Source organism: Calidris pugnax, unplaced genomic scaffold (assembly GCF_001431845.1).
Source record: "Calidris pugnax isolate Ruff unplaced genomic scaffold, ASM143184v1 scaffold41, whole genome shotgun sequence".
In the NCBI taxonomy this organism is placed as follows: domain Eukaryota; kingdom Metazoa; phylum Chordata; class Aves; order Charadriiformes; family Scolopacidae; genus Calidris; species Calidris pugnax.
This window is the reverse complement of record NW_015094509.1, coordinates 28,920,058-28,939,330: the sequence shown is the minus strand read 5'-3', so window position 1 is coordinate 28,939,330 and position 19,273 is coordinate 28,920,058. Positions and strand designations below refer to the sequence as shown.

Here is a 19,273-nt window from a genome sequence, read left to right as displayed (position 1 = left end):
GGGTCAGGGCTGGCGTGGCACAAGGGGTGTGTGTGTGTGACACGGGGACAGGGCTGGCCCATGGCACAAGGGGGATGTGTGTGTGGCACAAGGCGGGTGTGTGTGTGTGACACGGGCACAGGGCTGGCCTGGCACAGGGGTGTGTGTGTGTGACATGGGGACAGGGCTGGCCTGGCACAAGGGGTGTGTGTGACACAGGGATGGGGCTCCCAGGGGTGTGTGTGACACGGGGACGGGGCTGGCCTGGCACAGGGGGGGGGTGTGTATGTGACACGGGGACAGGGCTGGCCTGGCACAGGGGGGGTGTGTGTGTGTGACACGGGGACAGGGCTGGCCTGGCACAGGGATGTGTGTGTGTGACACGGGGACAGGGCTGGCCTGGCACAGGGATGTGTGTGTGTGACACGGGGACAGGGCTGGCCTGGCACAAGGGGGGGTGTGTGTGTGACACGGGGACAGGGCTGGCCTGGCACAAGGGGTCTGTGTGTGTGTGACACGGGGACAGGGCTGGCCTGGCACAAGGGGTGTGTGTGTGTGACACGGGGACAGGGCTGGCCTGGCACAAGGGGTGTGTGTGTGTGACACGGGGACAGGGCTGGCCTGGCACAAGGGGTGTGTGTGTGTGACACGGGGACAGGGCTGGCCTGGCACAAGGGGTGTGTGTGTGTGACACGGGGACAGGGCTGGCCCATGGCACAAGGGGGATGTGTGTGTGGCACAAGGCGGGTGTGTGTGTGTGACACGGGCACAGGGCTGGCCTGGCACAGGGATGTGTGTGTGTGACATGGGGACAGGGCTGGCCTGGCACAAAGCGGGGAGTGTGACACGGGGACAGGGCTCACAGGATGTGTGTGTGTGACACAGGGACGGGGCTCCCAGGGGTGTGTGTGACATGGGAAAAGGGCTGGCCTGGCACTGGATGTGTGTGACATGGGGAAAGGGCTGGCCTGGCACAAGGGGTGTGTGTGTGTGACATGGGGACAGACTGGTATGACACAGGTATGGGAGCACGGAGGAACACTTGTGCTGATGTGCCGTGCTCTCCCAAAGACCACTCTTTTGTCCCGTGTGGCCAGTGACCAGGCAAAGACAGGAGGTCCCTGCTCCATCACCAGCTGTCACTGTGACACTGTCCCATGGTCACACAATCCCACATTGATGTGTTGAACCCCGATGCGAAGGCAGCGTTGGAAACTGCTCTGTGACCCACGTTGCAGTTAAATAACAGGTTTTGGCTCAGTTTTAACCTCAGGGAGGGTATAATGCCATTTATTTATTATTGGTTTTCCTTCCAGGCTAATTCAGGAAGCTGTAGCCATAAATGAGTCAGTGAAATAGACTTGCAAGTGCAAGGAGAGGAAAGAAATCTACTTTTAAATATATATTGTGTCAATTTCAGCGCTAGTCCCTGGCTGACTGCAGAAAGTTTGTTGTTGCTTTTGGACTTTGAAGTGTTTGTGTTTTGAAGAGAGGCAGAGAGGAAACTGATGAATTTCAGCAAAGGCAAGTGTAGGACGCTGCACCTGGGGAAAAATAATCCCATGCACCAGTACAGGTTGGTGGCTGACCTGCTGGAGAGCACCTTCAAGGAGAAAGAGCTAGGAGTCCTGGTGGATAATGGGATGACCATGAGCCAACAATGTGCCCTTGTGGCCAAGAAGGCCAGTGGCATCTTGGGGTGCATCAGGAAGAGTGTGACCAGCAGGTTGAGAGAGGTCATCCTCCCCCTTCTGCTCTGGTGAGGCCCCATCTGGAGAACTGTGTCCAGTTCTGGGCTCTCCAGTTCAAGAAGGACAGGGAACTGCTGGAGAGGGTTCAGCAGAGGGCTACAGAGATGATGAGAGACCTGGAGCATCCCCCGTATGAGGAAAGGCTGAGGGACTTGTGTCTTTTTAGTCTGGAGAAGGGAAGGCTGAGAGGGGATCTGATCAACGCTTATACATACTTAAAGGGAGGGTGTGAAGAGGATGGGGCCAGTCTTTTTTCACTGGTGCCCAGGGATAAGACAAGAGGAAATGGGCACAAACTTGAATATAAGAGGTTCCACCTAAACATGAAGAGGAACTTCTTCCCTTTGAGGGTGGCAGAGCCCTGGAAGGGGCTGCCCAGAGAGGTGGTGGAGTCTCCTTCTCTGAAGACATTCCAAACCCACCTGGACACGTTCCTGTGGGACCTGCTCTGGGTGGACCTGCTTTGGCAGGGGGTTGGACTAGATGATCTCCAGAGGTCCCTTCCAACCCCATGTGATTCTGTGAAGCTTTTAATAAAAGCTCCCCGTAGTTCGCAGTTACACTTAACCTCAGCATCTGGTGCTGGAGTGGACTTCACTGGGGAAATATTGTTTTTTCGCTGAATAGCTTGATGTCTTTGTATCTATCAAAAAAAAAAAAGCAGAGGGTTTGGAAACCTAAAATCGTGCATTCCTCCTTCTGCCCTCACTCAGCAATAGGCGCTGTGAAACCTCTGCTTGTTGGTGTGGGCAATATTCCCTGACATTTGCAGCTGGGGAGACTGGGAACACTGGGGAAACAAGGGGTTGGCTGTTTGGAAGCACGCGTGTGGGGTGGTGGCCTCAAGTTTTGCCCTTTATGCTTCATCCTGCTAAATCCTCAATTTTTAGTAGCTGTGTAGTGCATTGTCTGGGAAGTTTGGACTAAACTATAAGGTGTGGGGTTTTTTTGCCTTTTTTCTTCATTGTGTAGCAATAGCAATAAGTTTCATATTTCATCCAGCATTAAGCCTTTTTTCCAGGTCGGTGTTTCCCTTTGCAATGGGGCTGTGAGTACAGGATGCCCCATCCTTCCTTGTTAATCTCTTTATTGCCTTGGTCCAGGAGCCAATGCAGATGGTTCAGGTCTTTAAATCACTGATGACTCAGGCCAGCTGCTGTCTGGCCTCTCGATCCCTTCCTGCTCTGCTGTCTTCTCCAGCTGTGATGTCCTTTTCCATCTCATCTCATCTCCAGGTTGGTTTCTGGGCTATTTCCAGGGAGCTAATGATGCGCTGATTCCCTCTCCCCAACCTTTTGCCCAGCAATGAATAACTCCTGTTGCTCTTTCCAAAGCCTCCCGCCGTGCTGGTTTGCTTGTGTATATTAATGCAATTAAAAATTAGCACAACCACCACTGATGAGGCTTTGAGGGATATCAGAGAAGGATGAGCAGCGCAACCACGCGTCCTGGTGCAGTCCTGGCTCCTTGGTCAGATCTCCATCTTCTTTACCTCCTTCTGTAGTGTCTGAAAAGAAACTGAGCTTTTGGATATCGTAGAATAGTTTGGGTTGGAAGGGACCTTAAAGATCCTTCAATTCCAACCCCCCTGCCCTGGGCAGGGACACCTCCCACCAGACCAGGTTGTTCCAAGCCCCATCCAGCCTGGCCTTGAACACCTCCAGGGATGGGGCAGCCACAGCTTCTCCGGGCAACCTGTTTCAGCGTCTCACCGCACTCACAGCAAATAATTCCTTCCTCATATCTAATCTAAATCTCTCCTCTTTCAGTTTAAAACCATTTCTCCTCATCCTATCACTCCACTCCCTGATCAGGAGTCCCTCCCCAGCTTTCCTGCCCCTCCTTTGGGTACTGAAAGGCTGTTATAAGGTCTCCTCGGAGCTTTCTCTTCTCCAGGCAGAGCAACCCAAACTCTCTCAGCTTGTCTTTGTAGCAGAGGGCCTCCAGCCCTCTAATCATCTTTGTGGCCTCCTCTGGACCCGCTCCAACGGGTCCATGTCCTTCTTATATTGGGTGCCCCAGAGCTAGAGGCAGTACTCCAGGTGGGATGTCACCACAGTGGAGTAGAGGGTCAGAATCCCCTCCCTCACCTTGCTGGCCATGCTTTTGGGGATGCAGCCCAAGATGTGGTTGACTTTCTCTGCTGCCAGCGCTCATTGTCAGCTTGTGTTGAGCTTCTCATCCACCAACGCCCCCAAGTCTTTCTCCTCAGGGAGTCCATTCTCTGGGGGTCCACCTCTCAAGCCTTCCCAGTGCCCTCTGGATGACATCCCAGTGGGACCTGCTCTGGGTGGACCTGCTTTGGCAGGGGGTTGGACTAGATGATCTCCAGAGGTCCCTTCCAACCCCATGTGATTCTGTGAAGCTTTTAATAAAAGCTCCCCGTAGTTCGCAGTTACACTTAACCTCAGCATCTGGTGCTGGAGTGGACTTCACTGGGGAAATATTGTTTTTTCGCTGAATAGCTTGATGTCTTTGTATCTATCAAAAAAAAAAAAGCAGAGGGTTTGGAAACCTAAAATCGTGCATTCCTCCTTCTGCCCTCACTCAGCAATAGGCGCTGTGAAACCTCTGCTTGTTGGTGTGGGCAATATTCCCTGACATTTGCAGCTGGGGAGACTGGGAACACTGGGGAAACAAGGGGTTGGCTGTTTGGAAGCACGCGTGTGGGGTGGTGGCCTCAAGTTTTGCCCTTTATGCTTCATCCTGCTAAATCCTCAATTTTTAGTAGCTGTGTAGTGCATTGTCTGGGAAGTTTGGACTAAACTATAAGGTGTGGGGTTTTTTTGCCTTTTTTCTTCATTGTGTAGCAATAGCAATAAGTTTCATATTTCATCCAGCATTAAGCCTTTTTTCCAGGTCGGTGTTTCCCTTTGCAATGGGGCTGTGAGTACAGGATGCCCCATCCTTCCTTGTTAATCTCTTTATTGCCTTGGTCCAGGAGCCAATGCAGATGGTTCAGGTCTTTAAATCACTGATGACTCAGGCCAGCTGCTGTCTGGCCTCTCGATCCCTTCCTGCTCTGCTGTCTTCTCCAGCTGTGATGTCCTTTTCCATCTCATCTCATCTCCAGGTTGGTTTCTGGGCTATTTCCAGGGAGCTAATGATGCGCTGATTCCCTCTCCCCAACCTTTTGCCCAGCAATGAATAACTCCTGTTGCTCTTTCCAAAGCCTCCCGCCGTGCTGGTTTGCTTGTGTATATTAATGCAATTAAAAATTAGCACAACCACCACTGATGAGGCTTTGAGGGATATCAGAGAAGGATGAGCAGCGCAACCACGCGTCCTGGTGCAGTCCTGGCTCCTTGGTCAGATCTCCATCTTCTTTACCTCCTTCTGTAGTGTCTGAAAAGAAACTGAGCTTTTGGATATCGTAGAATAGTTTGGGTTGGAAGGGACCTTAAAGATCATTCAATTCCAACACCCCTGCCCTGGGCAGGGACACCTCCCACCAGACCAGGTTGTTCCAAGCCCCATCCAGCCTGGCCTTGAACACCTCCAGGGATGGGGCAGCCACAGCTTCTCCGGGCAACCTGTTTCAGCGTCTCACCACCCTCACAGCAAATAATTCCTTCCTAATATCTAATCTAAATCTCTCCTCTTTCAGTTTAAAACCATTTCTCCTCATCCTATCACTCCACTCCCTGATCAGGAGTCCCTCCCCAGCTTTCCTGCCCCTCCTTTGGGTACTGAAAGGCTGTTATAAGGTCTCCTCGGAGCTTTCTCTTCTCCAGGCAGAGCAACCCAAACTCTCTCAGCTTGTCTTTGTAGCAGAGGGCCTCCAGCCCTCTAATCATCTTTGTGGCCTCCTCTGGACCCGCTCCAACGGGTCCATGTCCTTCTTATATTGGGTGCCCCAGAGCTAGAGGCAGTACTCCAGGTGGGATGTCACCACAGTGGAGTAGAGGGTCAGAATCCCCTCCCTCACCTTGCTGGCCATGCTTTTGGGGATGCAGCCCAAGATGTGGTTGACTTTCTCTGCTGCCAGCGCTCATTGTCAGCTTGTGTTGAGCTTCTCATCCACCAACGCCCCCAAGTCTTTCTCCTCAGGGAGTCCATTCTCTGGGGGTCCACCTCTCAAGCCTTCCCAGTGCCCTCTGGATGACATCCCATCCCTCCAGTGTGTCGACTGCACCACACAGCTTGGTGTTGTTGCCAAACTTGCAGTAGAATGTAGATTCTGCTGGTGTAGAATCATAGAATTGTGTCTCCCTCCTCGGTGGGTCTTGGCAATTGCTTGGAATTTCAGTAGAACGTGCTGCTGAGGTTTTCCTGGTTCCTCTTGTGCAACCACTAGAAATTATTTAGCTGAGGTTGGCAGAGACTGGTAGAACAGAGATGTTAATATTAGAGTCTTTTACTCCCATCCTCTTGTGCAAGAAACCTTATTCCTTTTCTCTCAACTTGCTTGTTTGTGCTTTTTTTCTTTAATTTATTTTATTTTAAACCTCTTGTAATTTGCTCCTCACCATGGAGCTCTCTGGTGTGACTGGGTCTCCTTGCCAGCAAGATGCCTTGTTCTGGGGCTGGAGATCCTCTGCTGAGGGTGCAGGAGAAATAATATTTCTGTGTCTTGATAAATTTGCACATCGATATTACAGCACTTAAAATCTAATTTAAAAAAAGAAAAAAAGAAGTAGGCAAGCTGAAAATGAATGAGTCTGTGCTTCCCCTTGCTTATAAATATATATCAAATGGTATTTTGAATTACTGGTTCTTCTGGGAATTCGGGGATATTTAAATAGCAAGTGTGAAAGGGTAAATAATATCAAGATAAAAATAATACTTTCAATTTGCTGCCTGTGCCGTAAACACATTCTGCTAGATGAAAATGGAAAGAACTTTCAAGAAAAAAATCCAATTTACTTTTCCTGTCTTTGTTATCCTCCTTCCTACACTTCAGCTCGTTTGGGCAGCGGGGTGTAGGTGGCTCTTGTGTGGCTTCTTATGGACCTCCTGAGGGTTGTTGGAGCTACAGGGGACCATGGAAATGGGTGACACTGGAGGGCCTTGGGTGGGCAGAAGGAGGCTCTGCCCACATTTGATGTAGGGTTGGAGTTGTCATCATCTGGGTAAAGGCTGTTTGTGCTGGAAAGGACTTGTGCGTCCAGGTCTGATCCCCAGGAGACCTAGTGGATGGATGGATGAAGGACTAGGTTCTTTAACTGAGGACATAGTTCGTGGTGTCTCCTTGACCATAAGAGTGGATTTGTGATCCATTTGTGAACGACGTGATCCATTTGGTCTAAATTTCGTCCAGATAATTAAGCATGAGCTTAAGTCCAAAAATGAAGCGTCAAGTGCCTTCATGCCGGTGTTTCTTGGGGAAACATTGCAGAACTTGTCTTCCAGCAGCATCCCCCACCCTTCAAATTGCATTTTTTTTTTTCATTTATTTTCGAGCATACTTTTTGAGATGTGCAAATAAAATCTGGCTACAAACTTATGTTGGCGTTGCCAGCGCCGGCGTTGAAACGTTGCAAGGACGGAGGGAAGCTGGTGCCCATCACTTGGTGTTGAGCGTCCAGAAAGTTACATATAAAATTCCTGCTATTACCCTGTTGCAAAAAACACGTGTCCTTTTGCTGTCAGAAAGGTTATTTGTGGTTTTTAATAACACACTGTGTTTCCAAAGGAATACGGTCAAGATAAGAATCCTACTCTCTCTTTTTTTTTCTCCCTTTTTTCTGCTTGCCTTGCAAACGATGGGCTGTAAGATGAAAATAATGCAAAAGAGTTAAATTAATCTGATTTAACACTTGCGGGGAGGTTTCTATTTAAAACTTCTTTTTCTTTGTAGTGTCACTAGTGAGGAAATTCAGTAGGCAGGTGCCATCTCTTTGTTGCGCTGCTTGGGCACGTCTTTGCTTTTCAGTGTTTCTGATGATGGAAAAAATAGTATTTAACTTAAAAAAAAAAAAAAAAAAAGCAGGATGGATTATTTAATTTTTCCATGTCTGTTTTGCTTGCAGTGCCATTGGAAAGCAAAGATTGCATCGATGATCAGTGTCTTTTTAAAATCTATTCTGAAGATGGGTATAAAAAAAAAAGAAGAAATGGTGTATGAGAAGGTTTTGTGTTTTTAATGTTTTTTTGCTGGGATGCGGAGCTGGGGGGCAAAACTCTCCCAAGGGCAGTTTGGATGTGTTGGCTCCTCGTGTGCTGGGATTCTGCGAGCAAAACTTGTAAAAGATTTTCTAGATTCTACTACAATGAAGTCAAACTGGGCTGCAATACCTATATTTACTTTATCTTAAATAAATTTACTTTTTTTTTTCTTTTAATAAAAATAAATGCCCATGTTGAGTTAGGTTGCGATTTCTTTGCTATCTCTGTAATCGCCTCCTGAAATAAAAGCAGAAAATACCTGCAAGATGGTTTACTCTCTTCGTTGTGTAGTGCTTGTTTTCTTGTTCTGCTCTCACCCCGGCTGCAAAGCCACGCGTTGCAAAAATGTGATTTTTTTTTTTTTTTTTTTTTTGAGGCTATGGAGGACTTTATTTGTCCTCCTTCCCCTGCTGCGTACGTTTATTATGATTTTAGTCTTGAATAACTTGGCCGTGTTATTTTTTTATTTCCTGTAGGACTCCTCCATCATCTGGTGCAGAGAGTAAAGGAGAGCAGGAGACAGCTCAGCTTTAGGACTTTATTCCAGCCCTGTAGGTTGTTATAGTCCTTATTTCTGTAAAATAAAATGTTTTCTTCTTCCATGAGGGAATCATGCTCATTCCTGAAGCTTGTTGCTTTTTTTTTTTTCAGTGTAGAATGAATCTTCTTGTGATGCTTCTGCGTGGAGGAGGGAGGTGCCTCCTTCATTTTTTTTTGCTCCATGTGAAAACCAGGCAGATTTGGAGGTGGTGTGACCCAAATTTTTTGGATTAACCCATTTCTTTGCTGTGTGAGATGCCAGACACTCGAATATGGTACGAGGGAACTCCCAAACTTGCTATTAATGGCTGTTTTGTAGAAAATCTCATATGAGCAGACAGCTCAGGAGCCCAGTGGTGGAGACATACACAACCAAGAATGCTGTTTTTCTCATTTATTTATTTATTTTCCCTGAAATTCCCTGGTTTATTTACCAACATGTGATGCCTTGTGACCATGACCGCAGTCTGCGTGCAGTAGCGCTCACTGTGCAGCTGATGTGCACCAATTTTGGGGTGTTTTAGGGGGAAAAAATTCCTCCTGGGATGTTTGGGGAAGACTCGGATGAAGTCTCGCCAGATTTACAAGCTCTGCAGTGGTAACTTCAAGCTCAAGCACAACTTAACAGCAGGAGAAGTCCAGGGTGTGCTCTACAAAGGCAGAATTTTTCATGCGAAAAATGCCACTTCTGGTCAAAATTTCCCCCTTGTATTTAGTCCTTGGTTAGATAACCAGTATTGAAACTTTTAACGGGAATAGTTTGTTCGGAAAATATATTGGTGGCTAAAAGAAGGGCTTTTTATCAGAGGAAGCATTGATTGCAACTAACTGTGGCTAATTGCAATTATGTTGGAGCGGAATTATTAGTGAAGGCTTTTCGGCGTCCCGTGTCCCAGCCTGGAGATGTTTGTTACGCTCCGAGCTCTTCTAATTTTGGAGAGGGGAGAAAAAAAAAAACAGCTGCTGGATGTCTGCTTGGTGATGGAGAAGGTGGACGATGCTACAGGAACTCTGCTGACTTGCTGGCTACTACTTTGTTTAATATGATGTTCTACATGACATTTTGTTCATTTTCTGTTTATTGTGATTTTTAGCTGCATAGAAACAGGAGCTGCAGACAGCGATCCCTTGAGTTTGCATAATTTTGCTGTTGTCTCTGTCCCTTTTCTAACATGTTGGCTTGATTTTTTTTTTTTAATTTTTTTTTTTGAAGGGGGATAATACAGATTATTTGCTTACGGTGCTGGTTGTGCACAGAGACTGCTCATCATCCCACCGGTGATTGACAGTCCCTCTTTGTCCCTTCTCTTTGCTGTGGAATCTTTATTAATGAGAAAGCAAAGTTTTTATTTTTAAATGATAATTGCTGCAACAACCTGAAGTTAACTCCATTTTCTATTCCCAGCTAATAAAAAAAAAAAAATAAAATCGTGATTATATGAGAATAGGTGCTGTGTATTAACACGTAGCTTGCTCTATGTTGTTTTTTTACCATCTTCCATGGATGGGACCTGCAAAGTAGCTTAACTTAACATCCTGCTAATTAGCTTGAGATGTGATTTGTCTTTCCCAAATGTTTGAATGTCTTCTGTCGTACACCTGGTGTATCCCCAGCCACTCTCTTACCTGAGCACCTGTTGCTGCAGAGAGATCCTCATTTCAGTCCCATCAAATATTCAGCTCTAGGTAGTAACCAGGAGTGGATACTTGGTGGGAAAAGTATGAGAAATTACAGTTGTGTGTATATATCTATATGTATATTAAAAAAATAACAATTACTGCTTTCTAAATCTAGTGATGGTGAAAAGTCATTTTACTAGGGCTATTTTACTAATGATAAATAAGGAAAAAAAATAATGAAACAAAATGATGGTGCTTAAAGTTGTGTTGAGGCCACTGTGTGTTCATGACTCGATTTCTTGGTGCCAAGGACCTTCAGCTTCCATTAACTGCAAGTGGCTGAAGATGGAAATAGGTGGGCAGATGTGGGCATTGAGGCCCCAGAAATGCTGTCCTAAGTTTTTTGATGCTTGTGGTTTGGAGAATAATCGCCTGCTTTCCAAAGCCCTCTCAAGTACTGAACGTGCACCACGGGGAAGTTTCATAGGTATGGGTTCCTTTTCTGAAAATGTACTGGGTTGTGGTGCCAAACTGGTCCCTTGGAGCTGCATCTTAACAAGTGGTGTAAACGATGCTGCAATATTGCAGTAAAACAGGGTCCTGCAACTGACTCCCCTTTGAATTTGAAAAAGCAGATTGACTTTCTCACTACAGAGATTTCCCTGATTATTGTCTTGAGAGCTTCAAGCAGATGGGTTTCTTCTCCTTTTCCCCAAACATGGGGCAATGAAAAAGATTTCAATTCTATTTATTTTATTTTTTTTCCTCCCCTCATGTAAATACTTGCAATTTAATTGTAAAGATCCTCCTCTTTATGTGTGGAAGACAAGGTGTACTTTTTTATTTTCTCTTTGCACATTATTTGGGCATATCTTGGTTTCCTTTTGTATATAGAGATGTCTCATGGGCTCTCAGGTCAGGCTTGCTCTTCTCGCTTTGTCCAGTTCCTTTCTTAATTCATTGTGTTTACCACCTGTTTTTTTATTGATTAAAATTTACTATAATCCCATACTTAGAATCAGTGTTGTGGATCTTGATCCTGTTTGTGAGGCACTTGAACACAGAATATAAAGAGTGGGCAGAAAGCAACCTGGAGGTCCTCCTGTCCCCAGGACACTTGCCTCCTACCTCCCTGCACCTCCTGGCTTTGAACATCCCTTTTCCTTTGACTTGTGGTAAGCCTACAGGTTTTGTGTCTTCCTCAGTGGTTGCTTCATGGGCTTGAGATGCTGCTTCTTCAGCCCCCTTGGGGTGTGATATCTTCTTGCAGGGAGGGTTCAGCTTTTGCTGCTTTTCTCTGCTGGCAGAAATGAGAGCAAAAGTATAAAGCTTTGCTCTTTGCAAGCAAATTGCTTTTCAAAATCTGTGGTTCTTCCTGGGTTGGGGCAATAATCTATCTCCTTGGAGGCAGGCAGTGGCCTTAAGGGTAAGGCGATGAGCGGTCTTCATCAGTTTTTTACATGCAGATGGAGCTTCTTGGCTGCCTCCCTCCATAGCAGCTTTGGTGGAGGAAAACTTGTGCACATGGTGTCCTTCTTGCTCCTCTCCCATAGCCCAGAGAGGCAGGTAGTTGTCATGGTCAGTTAAGGGCTGAGTAGACTCATCTTGGTGGACATCATCTTAGTGAACGTCATCTCAAAGCCTACCAGCCCCATGGTAAAGCTCTTGTAGTTGAATGAGGCAATGTTTTCTGGTGGTCCAATGTGCTCCATTTCCATTCCTTGCCTTCCTGGGCAGACCAAGGCTGGTTATTTTGCCTGGCTGTTTGCACACCACTTTGCAAAGTTGTTCTCCTCAGCAGACGAGGGTGACCTTGCACTTGCTGATTTGGTACCCGGGCTCCCATGCTGTCTCCCTGCATTGCATCTCGTAAATAACTCTGTTTTTTTCTGCTTTCATTTCCAGGACCTGTTTATGCCTTGCCAAAAATAATTACAACCTCCGAGACTGGGGTTTGCTGGGTGAGGGAGGAGGAGGGCATGGAAAAAACCTGCAATCTGTGGTTTTTTCATGCACTTTCATCAACGTGGTGCTGCCAGTGGGACCGGGATCTCCCTTTTGGGGCATGAATCAGGCTGTGCTCAAGTTTGCCTGGGATAGCTCCTTTTCTGTGCATGAGGTTTCTTTCCCTTCCTCTGTTCAGCATCATCTTAAATTCATGTCCCGGGCGATGCCTCCCTTGCCTGCTTTATTACCTATAAATGTGTTTTCTCCAGTATATCTGACGCTCAGATAAACCTCTCCTGCTTTCCTTGGCTCTTCCTGTGGTCTTCCTCCTCCAGCCGCTGTGTGTGTCCTTTCTCCATCCACACAGAGGTACTTTTTGGTTTTTTAGCATGTTTTTCTGAGCACTTTGGATCCCCTGCATCTTCTCTGAGAGGTGGATGGATGCTGGTGATCCCATTTCACATCTCAGCCATGGTCATGTATCGAGCTGGTGGGGAAGGCAAGAGTTTTTTTAGCAGGTGCTTCTGGGTGTGAGTCAGGGGGCCACCTGCAGTTGAGTATGAAAATAATAGTGGGGACATTTGGGCAAGCTCCGCAGCCAAATGTTGATATGCAAATTGCTGTCTTAAGAGCAAACCTCAAGGCGATTTTTTTTTTTTTCTTTTTTTTTTTTTTTCTTCCATGCGAAGCTCCGGAGCCGTGTGTTTTGAATAAAGATTACGATAAGGGATTTCGCCCAGAGGGCACGCTCCTCTCATTTATTCTGAAGCTCAGCAGAGCTGGTAATTCACTGTTGGAAGCCAATAGGGTGAAACGTGTGCGCCTTTAAAAAAAGTATTAGATTAGCCCTGGCAAAACAAAATGTAACATCACCTCCGTAACTTGAATTTCCAGGTTTGCAGAAGCAATAGATTGGGTTGCATTTAATTTGCAAGTGATTCCTGGGCACTGTCCAGGGAGGAGATAACTCTGATGTCTGCCGAGTTGGTTTGGGAGGATTGGAGGCATTATGCAGCTCTGGAGGCCTCAGCACAGGAAGGACCTGTTGGAGATGGTCCGGAGGAAGTCATGAAGATGATCCGAGGGCTGGAGCCCCTCTGCTGTGAGGACAGGCTGAGAGAGTTGGGGTTGTTCAGGCTGGAGAAGAGAAGGCTTCAGGGTGACCTTAGAGCCCCTTCCAATACCTAAAGGGGGCCTGTAGGAAAGCTGGAGAGGGACTCCTGATCAGGGAGTAGAGTGATAGGATGAGGAGAAATGGTTTTAAACGGAGAGAGGGGAGATTGAGATTAGATATTAGGAAGGAATTCTTTACTGTGAGGGTGGTGAGACACTGGAACAGGTTGCCAAGAGAAGCTGCGGATGCCCCATCCCTGGAGGTGTTTAAGACCAGTCTAGATGGAGCTTTGAGCAGCCTGGTCTAGTGGGAGGTGTCCCTGCCCATGGCAGGGGGGTTGGAATTAGATGATCTTCAAGGTCTCTTCCAACCCAAACCATTCTGTGATTCTATGATCTCGTAATAAATGAGCTTGTGCCAGCAGTGCCACTTTGACTTTTATATTCAAGTTGGTGACAGGCAGCTTGGCTGTTTGAAACTTTCCAAGAAGAAATTGGCAAAAATATGAATAACTTTTTTTTAATTTTGTTTTGTTGTAGTTCTTTGGGTACTGAGTTCATGGTGGTTCTACCAGGGAGGAAATGGTGATAAACGAGAAGAACTGAAGCAGTGGTTTCTTGATTCTTGGTTTGTAATAGTTCAAGGTGGTCTGTGTCCATCAGTACATACCTCCCACTGAGGGAGATCAAGAGGAGCTATTACGTGCCCTGGGACCGCTTGCCAAAAGTTGCCTTATTTCATATTTGAGCACTGAAAGCAGATGGCAATTTTAACCTTTTGGCAAGACCTTCTGTCCTGGCATATCTTCTTTTCATACCCGCTCTTGCCTAATGTTCCTGTTTTATCCTTGATCCTTCTTTTGAGCTTTATTTGGCTTGTGGTGTCTCTTTGTCTCATTATTAAATGAAATATTTAAGATGTGCTTGATGACTTGAACACTTTCAGGACCTCAGATCCTTCCCTCCTCTCACACACATTCCCCTTAATTAGATTACAACCAAAGTTATTAAGCTTTTCCTTTGTGCAGGTGGTGGGTTTAATTCAGTAGTTGTTTCCTGGACAGGGTTGACCTGTTACATGAAAAGGCAAAATAGTTTTGGCAGAAAATAACCCCCCCTTTCTTAGGCTATTTTTATACTATTTTTTACCTTCAAGGTGGAGTTTTGAGTGACTTTAGTCATAAATTCCTTTATTATGATTGGTGTAAAATTCTCTCGCCTCGCATTTAAAGGTAGAGTTTACAAAAAATTCAGGGTGCAGACTCAAGGAGGAGTGGTTGCACCTTGGAGGCGGGTAGCCTTTGGGCTGGAGGTGTATTTTGGTATTAGAATGACACTATAATGAGCAAAGTTCACACAAAGGAGAACGTTTCATCAAAATTTGACAGGCTGTTGGCTCAGGGTAGCAAGCAGGCTGCTTATCAGTTCCATAGGATCATCTTGTTCCCATATCTGCTGTGTAATCACAGAGCTTGGCCGTGGAATCTTCACTCCACTCAACCTCTGTGTTGTTCAGGGAATCAGGGATGTAGCAGATTCCTTGCATACCAGCCACCGCTGTGTTTTATTCTGGAAACGCTTTGATTTCACATCTCTTCCTTAATGTGTGAACAATCCTCTATATTTTTAATAAAAATTATATTTTAGGAATTATTCCACATGACCAAGCCATCAGCATCCCCAGCCATTGGATGGGAAGGCTGGAAGACTGCATCTGCAATGCTTTTATCCCTTGCCTGTGGTTTCTCAGAGACTTAAATAACCTGGGTCATAGTTGGACTTGAGTGAAGACACCGTGCCCAACACATCAGGGGAGAACATGCCCTGGAGATTGGTTTTCCTCTTTGCACATCACACTGACTTCAGCTTTTTGGAAATCTTTGTTGATGACTTCAGAGTTCAGTTGAAATTTTCAGTTGAAATCGAGGAATCTGTACCCAATACTGCCAAGTTTTGTGTAATGAATTTTTAGGTCCCGATAGTAAGAGGTAACTTGATGTGTAAGCGCTATGGACCTTGTTCTGGGTGTAACAGCTGAACGTCTAATTTAATACAGCTTTGATTTAATTACTTGCAAATTGAGAGTTTGAAGAAACGGAGTTTGGTGGACTTGCCCCAGTGGGGTGACCAGTTGGGAAATGGATTTGAGTCCTTCCATTTATTCCAGTTCTTGAAATTTCGTTAATTCCAATTCTTTTATTGTGAAGCCTGGGCATTTTTAGGGAAAGAAATGTTTGTATCACAATAAATATGTTGCTTTAGGATTGGAAACTGGCAGTAAATGAGGCAAGTTCTTGAGAGTCTTGGGTTTTGTTTGGTGGCTTGGGTTTTTTTAGCTCTCTGAGATTGGTACAAATCTGTACCTTTTAGAGGCTGGAGAAGGAAGATCTTCAGTGGAAATTAAAGTAGTTGGTGGCTAATTTTTCTTTCTTTCAATGTGGCATGGAAAAACCAGGTGGCTGAGACTTTGTGGGAACGTGTTCTCCTGACTTTGATGCGAGTTTCTGTTGATCAGCTCTTAGTTCGTGTCCTTTTACTTTAATTATATGTTCCAACACCATAAGACTTTTTAAATATCAAATTTTGAGAGCGTTCTCTGCCAAAACTGCATGGTTTAAGTGCAGATCCTGTTGGCAGGCATCTCAGGAGCTGTTGACTTCCCTTCTTTGTAACCCCGTCCTCTCTCGCCTAGTTTTTCCCTCCTTAAAAGTCAAACAGCATTTGATAAAATAGCAGAGCTTTTCAAAACATGTGAAGAAAGTACACAGAAACTCAGAAAGTGGTGGCCTCATGAGTGTGTAGCTCTGAGAAGATCACTGTGTCCTGCTTGCATCTGAGTGAGAAAAAGAAAAACATCTTCCTAGCTTGGTTCAGGCACATCTAGAATCTCCTTTGTTTCTGTCCTTTGCTTCATTCTGCATCTGTGGTCTTCAACACAAGGTGCTGGTTACCTCTTCCAGAGCCCTTCTTCTCCTGCCTTATGCCTCGTTGACTTGTTGACTCTTACCTTCAAGGTAATGAATCTCAGTTCCTGACTTTCATAGAATCGTAGAATGGTTTGGGTTGGAAGGGACCTTAAAGATCACCTACTTCCAGCCCCCCGGCCATGGGCACGGACACCTCCCACCAGACCAGGTTGCTCCAAGCCCCATCCAGCCTGGCCTTGAACTCCTCCAGGGATGGGGCAGCCACAGCTTCTCTTGGCAACCTGTTCCACTGTCTCACCATCCTCAGATTGAAAAAGTAGTGGCTTTGTAATGGTCCAAGTCTCTATTGCTCTGTATTTGTTCCATCTTGATGACATCACCAATAAACATTTGTAGGGATGCTCTTAATTTTCCCCAAATCTTGTTTTGGTTTTTTTTTTTGTAATGGGATATCTTCAGGGAACCTCACAGCCAACTGTCAGGCCGGTGTTTCGGTCTCTCCAGGTTGTCTCTGCGTTCCCTGATGTTTCCCATCTGATCTGTGTTCCACTCTTTCTGCAGTCAATCTCTTTTTTTAAGGTCTTTCACGCAGAATCATCTCCTTACTCTGTGTTTATGCACCACTCTGTGGAGCAGATGTCATTCCAAAGTGATGTTGTTGATCTTTCAAATAGTTTGTTGTTGCAGTTAAAAATCTTGGGAATTCTGCCCTTTATTTTTATATATATATATTTATGTATTTGTGTGTGTATATATGTTATATATATATATATGAAATATATATATTGGCTAGGGAAAAAAGTTAAGATATTGTAGCATTTGAAAATCTCAGAAATAATAAGAACTATGTATTTTTTTCTGTCCCTACCTTGGCTCCTTTCGTAGTTAAAATGTCAGGGGCTTTGTGTGAGAAAGCTGAAAGGGTGAACTCTGATCTCACCAGGAAAGGAAGATTTATTTTTTTTTTGGTAAAGCTGTGCATTTAGACTAATTCTGTCTGCCGTACAATGTGCTGAGGATTTTGTGATCCTCAGCAGGCATTTGACAGATCTTAACTAGTTATGCTATGTCTTGTCAATCAAAATTAAACGCCTACCTCACTCCTTCCTACTTTCTCTCTCTTGCAGCTTTTTTTATTTAGGTTGGTCATTAAAATTGCTTATAACCATAGAAACGAGGAAAACCCGCCCCTTACTTTCCAGATCTTTAGCGTGATATTCCTGTACTGACATCATGTGAGTTATATACACGATGGCTTAAAAAAAAAAACCAACCAAAAACTTGCAGGTAGGCAGAGTTGTCATTAATTCCTCCCTGTGGTGGAGTTGTTCCTATGGATGCCAACCAAAGATCGTGTCCCCACTTCCTGTACGTTGTCCAGCGGAAGGAGAGACCCTGATGGGGAGAAACCACCTGGTGAGAGAGAGTCAGAGAAGAAAACAGATAGAGATGTGGGATGGGAAGGGTGGGAGGATGAGATAAGGAGAAGATGGGTCAGCAAGAAGCTGCTTGCACAACATAGCGTGTGCTGATAATTTCACAGAATGATATGGGGTTGGAAGGGACCTCTGGAGATCACCTAGTCCAACTCCCCTGCCAAAGCAGGTCCACCTAGAACAGGTTGCACAGGAACGTGTCCAGGTGGGTTTTGAATGTCTCCAGAGACAGAGACTCCATCCTCTCTCTGGGCAGCCTGTTCCAGTGGTCTACCCCCCTCAAAATAAAGTTCCTCCTCATGTTTAGATGGAACTTCAAATATGTTTCAATACTTTTTTCCATCCTTCTAGGGCTGTGTGCACTCTTGCAGTGGTTTCCTTTTTTTAACTGGTTAATATTGGACAATGTCCATCCGAATTCTCCTCTTGACAGCTCATCTTGCCTGACTTGGCTGATTCATGAAGTCCTGGGATGGTCCATGCTTGCGATGCATTGACTTTGAGTTGGGCTTTCTGGTCAAAGTGAATGTTAATGGGCGCTCTCTGTGAGGAACAGATGGGTGGTGAAAGTTTCATTTTTCAAGGCATAACAGACTGTATTTGTAAAACCTTTAGAGTTTTTTATCAGCAGAAATAGTTTTCTTCAAGTACATCTGTTTTACCCACCTGGAATATCGTTACGATAATTTGTATCGTGGCTAGAACAGTTGTTTCATGTACTCCAGCTTAATAGTAGGAAATAAGTCTTGTCTTGGGTATTTTTGGTTTGTGCGTCTGTTCCTCCTTCATAGAATACTTTAGAAATTGTTCTAGAATTAGAAAAAAGGGAAGAGTTTTATATATTTTTCTGATTCAGTTGGCTATCTCGCACTTAATTCTTATGCAAGAAATCACAATCTTTGAAAGAAGTCCTTATAAAGGTTTCTACTTCTCTACCTCCTTTTTCCATAGCATGAGGAGAATCGGCGTGTTCCAGCCCCGTTTTGTAGACAGAGCTAAACAGATTTATAACGTTTGGTAAATAGTGTGCCTATTAACATCCTGAGTAATCACCCACAACAGAGTAAATATGAGGTTAATGAGATTAAGAGGAAAGAGGAATGTAAGCGTTGGAGTGCTCCTCCCCACGGCCCAGTAGCTGGTGGCAGCCCTAGTTCTGTTGAGGAGCCCAGCGTGGCAATGGATGCAGCAGTGATTTTGCTGCTGTTCCTCATACAATGCTTAATGAGTTCCTACTGCTGGTATTTTTCTTTAGATACTGTATAATATTATTAAATCCCACTCAGATTTTTTAGCAGGTTTTTTTTTTTCTTTCTGCTTTTTAATAAGTCTTTATTTGTATTTTTTCCTTACTTGTTTCTAGTGCTGGGGCTCAGGGATAAGGCACCTGATTAGCTCTTGCTCCTGAAGTCTTCTTCCAGGCCTCTGGTACCCTCCTAGATGTCTCCTCAAGGCCGCCAGAGGAACTGGCCCAATTCTTTTCTTCTTTTTTTGGGAAACATGTTACTGTCAGAATATTGTACTCAGGAGTGCATTGAGATTTAACCCTTATTTTCTTATCCCAAGTTCCATCTTGACTTGATTTCCTTTGCCCTTTTCCTTTCTCCTTCCAAGTGCTCTCCATCACATGCTCTCCAATAAGTCTTGCAGGAAGATAAAGACCCATTTCCAAGCAAAAATATGGCTTTTTTTGTACTCTAGTGTCTCTCAACCCCTCTCCATTCTCCAGGTTGGTGGGTTTTCTGGACATGGCACTCTCTGCCCATCTTCCATTGGCATCTTCTAGCGGCTGTCAATGTTTTCTCGATGTCAGAATTGGTTATTTGAGTTTTTTCCACCCAGAAGTGACTCA

At 45.2% G+C, this 19,273-nt stretch overlaps 1 protein-coding gene across 5 annotated transcripts in view; it reads left to right on the top strand.

The window, feature by feature from the left end:
* The window catches only part of TSNARE1 (t-SNARE domain containing 1), a 474,970-nt gene that overhangs the window by 258 nt on the left and 455,439 nt on the right, over positions 1-19,273 (top strand). The window lies entirely within an intron of this gene.